We start from the raw sequence: 6000 nt of genomic DNA, 5'->3' as shown, positions 1-6000 counted from the left end.
AATATATTATATGCTAGCCGTTGAGTGGGTAGAGGGTATTGTATAATATTTGTCATATTTCTATGTTCATGTATGTTCCTGAACAGCAGGAATCACTGGAGCACTGATCCATTCTTTCCTGCTGCATGTGAGCGCCGTTCTCAGGGCATATCCTAGCCGTGCACCCCCGACTAGGGCTATTTGAATAGCTTGCCAGTTAATATACGTAAGTTGTTCGTTTCGTTTGAAATCAGCTACAAATATTTAAAAGCCAAGGCAGAGGCTGCTGCTGCTGCTGCTGCTGCTCTGCTTGGCCTTGCTTGGCCTTGCTTGGCTTAGGCATCTGCAGCCACCTGGAGCTGGGTGCAATTGTGCACATGTCAGTTATGTGCAGCTTTGCTTGCTTTCCAGGTAACTACAGGTGTGCCAGAGGTGAGCATAGAGTTATAGTTGTGATTATTATAAATGTTTTGCCTTGCAGCTGCCTCTGACAACTTTGGTAATTAAGGAATTATGTCATGCGCACCTTAACACACTGCGGCCAGGCAAAGAGTTTCAAAATCTCCCTCCCTCTCTCTCTCTCTCTGCTCTCCCTCTCTCTCTTCGGTGTGCATTTTGTGATAGCTTTCTCGGTTGCTATGGCATTCGCTTTGTGCACATTTTGTTTGCATATTGCAATTGGCATTTAATTTTCAGAAAGTTTCCCGCAGGCATTTCGCAATCACATTTATCACAATTTCGCCAGAGGGGACAGGAGAAGGCGCTGCCCACACAGCTGCCACTTCTCGGGATCAGTTCTATCATCCAGCTCTGCTTCTTCTTGTTCTATTCGGGCTAACTGTCAAAGAGCAGTTCAAAGTGCATCAGCGAATCACGAAAAGCAACAAAATTTGCAGGAAACCAAATTGAAATTCGTATTGAGCAACCCAAAAAACAATTTTAAGAGCAGTTTCAGCTGAAATACACACACACAGCCACACTCACACACACACACACACAAAGACTTTGTAAAGCTACCGCAAAAAGTGTTAATAAAAATACGTGGTCGGGTTGCAGGCGTTAGCCATGAATGCTTCACGACTGCCATTGGCTCACTGTAACTGCAAAAAGCATCATTAAAACATACAACAGAGCGAGTGACCGACCAAGAGATACCCTATCTGCCAATATTAGATTGGTAGGAAATTCTTTCAGACCAAGTTTTAGTTAAGGAGGCTAAAAACTCTAAAAGAAATACATTTAAATGACTATAAATGCGCTGTCCCGACTCATAGATACCCTGTATACAAATATACAGTTCAAGCTCAAGAGCAGATGCAGCCAGCTAATGGAAAATTACTAAATAGCTCTACAATTCGAAGAAGCTCATTCAAAGTACCATGCATAAATTTGATCGACAAACATATACCCTGTCATTGAATAAACTAATAAAACCTTGATGGTTCAATTAGCTGCAGTTATTGTGGCTACGTTTTACTAAATTCTGAAGCGGAAAATTGTACAATGCTGACTTAGCGCATCGGGACTGACTACAAGATACCCTGTGTTCACAGGAAGCTTTTAGCTTAAGTCAGTAAATGCTGTTGGCGCCTAGATAACACTTTTGCCATCATAAAAGAGCGATGCAAAGTCAGCTGGGTAAGCATGTATGACCTGGAGATACCCTGTATTTAAAAACAATTTAGCTAGCGATTGAGAAACTCTTGTTATACAGGTGTTTAAGCATAAACAAAAGCAAAGAGTTAGAGTGCTTCAAAGGAAAGTGACTGACTGAGAAATGCCCTATAATAGATAAAAAGATAGTGTATGAAATGTTTTTCGATTATAGGATAACTGCTGAAAGTGCTCTAGATGAGCATAATATAACTAGAGGAGACCCTATACACTAATTAAAATCTCAATTTTTTATGACAATCTGAATATGCTTTTAGACTTCACTAGTTTATTGCATGGATTTTGCTTAATAGTTTTAATAGTTCTGAATAGTTATGTTATACATGTAGCTCAAAGGCTTGCAGGAAATATCTTTAGCTCTAAGAAAAGTATTCGAATTTGAAGTGGAATGTAGTTCTGGTAAGAATCCAAAAAGTCTTTTATCGCGCTCATAAAGAAAGTATCGTATATCCATTAAAAGTTGAAACAGTTTTCTATTCAAATTCTCATTTTTACATTGCAAAAGCTTTGGCTTGTGGTCAGATTTACAATATTTATAGGGTATTATGAGGGGCGGCCCAACTATCTGTGTGCGTGTGTGATGTTGGAGGCGGAGATGTAAACGCTTCAGCGTAGACAGCTGCCATCGTGCGTATCTGGTCGAGTCAGGTTAATGAAAAACTTGGACATGTTTGCCAAAGGTTGTTGCTATCAATGGAAATGGGCGTAGCAGGGGGCAGAGAGCAGAGGGCGTGACTGTTGCCCTTATTCTCCGTCGCTTTTTTTTGTGGCTCTGTCAGAATGCAAAGTGCAGAACGTTGTCAACACGTTTGAACAGAACTATGATATATAAAGAGCAGATATATTGTGAAGGAGTAGTTATATATTGCAGTGTATTTCAACTAGATATTTCCGAAATTGCATTAAATATAGTTTCAAGGCTCAAAACCCCAATTTGTGTTTATTTGACTTGGCCCGACTTACATTTATTTGATTAGCTCCTTCGTCGCTCGACGTTCACTCTGCGTCTTATTAACATTTGTAAGTAGTTCGAGTCGAGTCCCCTCAGTCAATGCCAATGCTGGGAGCGGAGGGGGGTGGGGCGAGTGGGGCTCGAGTCAGCGTGTTGACAGACGCTGCCCCATTCGAGTGGCCATTTCGCAAGCTAATTGTAAGCCTATCAGTTACTTTAGATTGGCATTTGGCATTGCGGTTCGTTCGGTTCGGCTCGGTTCGCAATATGAGTCAGGGCTACCTGGGCAGGAGCTGGCAATCGTTGCCTAGGCTACGCAGCGAGGACGAAGCCGCAAGGACGTAGAGCGGAGAAAGTCGTGTCGTCGCCTTCAGTTGCGTTTGTTTGTGTTTCGCATTTTGTCTTCTCTTCTTTTTATACCCTGAACCCATTGAAAATGGGAAATCAGGGTATAATGGTTTTGTGAAAAGTATGTAACAGGCAGAAGGAATCATCGCAGACCCCATAAAGTATATATATTCTTGATCAGGACGACGAGCTGAGTCGATATAGCCCTGTCCGTCTGTCCGTCCGTCCGTCCGTCCGTCCCTCCGTCCGTCCGTATGAGCAAAAGGATCTCAGAAGATATAAGAGCTAGAGAGCTGAAATTTGGCATGCATACTCGTGTATACCATAGGCAGTACGAGTTTGCTTTATTTTTTCGATAACTCATCCGATAACTTTTTTATCGAGAATAATCGAAAAATCGACTTTGTTTTTTCAGCCTAATTTGAACACTTTTAGACCTAGAGACTTCAAATTTGCGTTGTATATAAAGTTAATGGATACAAAGATTTTGTAATTTACAGATTTTGGATACCACGCCCCCTTCGCCCCCAATTTGTAAAAAACGCATTTCAAGTACTAGAGACTTGTGCTTTGGAATGTACACACATTTTAGCCATATGATTACGCTCTAAAAGTTTTATTAAGATCATACGTCTACAAGAGAAATTATTCAACAAATAAATTCTCATAATATTGCCCACATTGCAGCGCAGCCCCAGCGCAGTCGCTGCTTACTGCGCAGTTAGCAGAGCGCGTGCTTATAAGTGCATGTGTATGTATGTATGAATAAAAGAAGTCCAGAATGATTAGAATATCAGCTTGGAGGGTTCAGGGTATCTCCTAGTCGAGCAGTCTCGACTGGAGCCTTCTTACTTGTTTTCTTTGGGGGTGCTCGAGGTTAGTTCAATTTACTAACAGTTGTTTGACAGCTTCACAGGGGTCGAGCAGGGGGGCAGGTATTTGGGTTTCAGTCTATGCCTAATAAAGAAAACTCTTTGTGGCATCTAGTTAAAATGCAAACACAACTCTGGTTAGTTACGACTTAGGCCAAGCATGGCAAACAAATTGGAAATATTAAGCCGATTTGAATATCAACCTCTTAGGGTAACTCTCAGCTTGGATATGAAAGCGGAAACCTTTTCTTTTGATGATTCATTTAGAAATATTTACTTTTGTTCCATTCACTATGTATCTAAAATAAATGAAAAGTCAATTGAAAAACCAGTGAAACCCTTATTCAAGTGGAAAATTGTTGAAAATCATACCAAACATTATTGGACCAGTAATGATACATAAGTAGAAAAGAAGACGGAAAAAGATGTAAAGCAACGGCAAAGAAGTCTGAAAAAAGATGTAAAGCAACGAGAAAATCTAGTAAAAGGTCAAATGAAAAATGAAATTAAAAACAAGCTAAAACCCAAGTGGAAAATAAGTGACAAACAAATGAAAAAAGAACATCTGAGACACCAGAGCTTTTAAATCAAATTGGGACTGATGAAGGATGTCTTTTCATTAGTGAATATGAATGGAAATTGGAATTGGAAATTTAGAGATATTTTGACTGCTTTCACGTAAAAAGGAAACCAACTAAAGCCTGAGGAAATTCATCTGAGGAAATTCACCTTGAAGCATTTCAGGAACAATGTGGATTCAGCAGCATCAGTCGAAGAAACTAACCAGAGTATAACCGTCTTCAATTTGATCAGTCTTTGTGAGGTTAAGAACGAGTGGAACTAGATTGTAGTTACATATAGAGCAGTGAAGCCGCAGCAGCGGCTGTCTTAAGTTAGTCTTAGTCGACTTCAGTCGGGGCCAATTGGTAGCAGCTGCTGCGAACATGTCCTGGCCCCACAGCACTTCCAGTCCCAGCGGCCGAACAACTCTGCCAAAGCTGCGGTTCGAGTCCCGACTAAGTGCAGAGGCAAAAGTAGCGCTGCTATAAGCTACGCGACTCCTGCGGATGCAATGCGTCTGCGCGCTGAGCCATTGGAAGGTTTGTTTTGGTTGCAAATGGACGTGCAACGTGTTGTGTTTTGAATGCCGTGCGGCAAACAGTTGGCGGCAGTTAATAAAAGGCAGCCGCGAGGCCCAGCACGAGCCAGTCAACAAATTGTGAGCGACGCGCGCGTCTCGCTGCCCAAAGAGAAAACATTGAGAATAGACTCGAGCCTAAGGACTGTGACAAGAGTGAAGACATATAAACATATATATATATATGTATGTGTGTGTGTGTGTATATAGATAAAAGTGTAACTCTAATAAATCAGGTGTTTAATCAATCTCGTCGTTGACCTCTCGTCCAGCCGCAGTGTTTTTACAGCATTCGGCGATTAAGTATACGCCAGGTAAGCCCAACTAAATCTCTGTGTGTGTGTGTGTGTGTGTGCGTGCGAGTTGCCGTCTTGCATTTTACGAGCGCATTAAGGACTTAAATGACAACAACAACAGCAACAATAGCAGCAGCAGCAGCAGCAACAATTGCTGCCACAGTGTCCAGGTGTAACGGTTTGGCAAGCACAGTTAATACACAAATTGTGTTTACGATTGCCGTCGTCGTTGATCTGCTGACGATTGCCTAATGAAAATTTATTGTAAGCGCATTAAAATTTTCGAATATTGAAGGATTCCCTTTGCTTCCCACTAATCCGCCTGCTTGCTTTGCTGTCTCCCTTTTGTGGACATGGCGTCGCAGGGGAAAGGGAGCAGGAGGCATCTTGGGTAGGAATTCTGTTCGAAGTAGTGCTGTGCATTTTTATTATGCTCGCATATGGGAGATGCTTTAGCTTCGACTCCTGCTGCCGCTCCTGCTCCAGCTACTCCGCTGCCAGGTGCTTCATATTCCTCCTGCTTCAGCTACATCCTGATCCTGTTTCCTCAATTTCTTACTTTATCAAACTCCTACTCCAGCACCTGCTGCTGCTCCTGCTGCTCCTGCTGCTGCTGCTGCTGCTTCTCCTCTTCCTGCTACTTCATACCCCTGTCCTGCCCCATCTCCATCTGCCCCTGCTTCTCTTTCTCTAATTCCTGCCTCGACTTGTACTTCTGCTCTTCCTCACAGCTCTCCAACT

General features: G+C 42.2%; 1 protein-coding gene across 1 annotated transcript in view; it reads left to right on the top strand.

Annotated features, from left to right (window-relative positions):
* Positions 1-5037: 5037 nt before the first annotated feature.
* The window catches only part of LOC6578321 (GTP-binding protein Di-Ras2), a 48622-nt gene continuing 47659 nt past the window's right edge, over positions 5038-6000 (top strand). The window contains exon 1 of the mRNA XM_002004198.4: positions 5038-5277. The gene's annotated coding sequence lies outside the window, so the exon portion shown is untranslated. The remainder of the gene's footprint in view (positions 5278-6000) is intronic.

Source organism: Drosophila mojavensis, unplaced genomic scaffold (genome assembly GCF_018153725.1).
Source record: "Drosophila mojavensis isolate 15081-1352.22 unplaced genomic scaffold, ASM1815372v1 contig_80, whole genome shotgun sequence".
NCBI classification, from domain to species: Eukaryota; Metazoa; Arthropoda; class Insecta; order Diptera; family Drosophilidae; genus Drosophila; species Drosophila mojavensis.
Note: the sequence above shows the minus strand (reverse complement) of the source record. Positions and strands in the feature narration are given on the sequence as shown.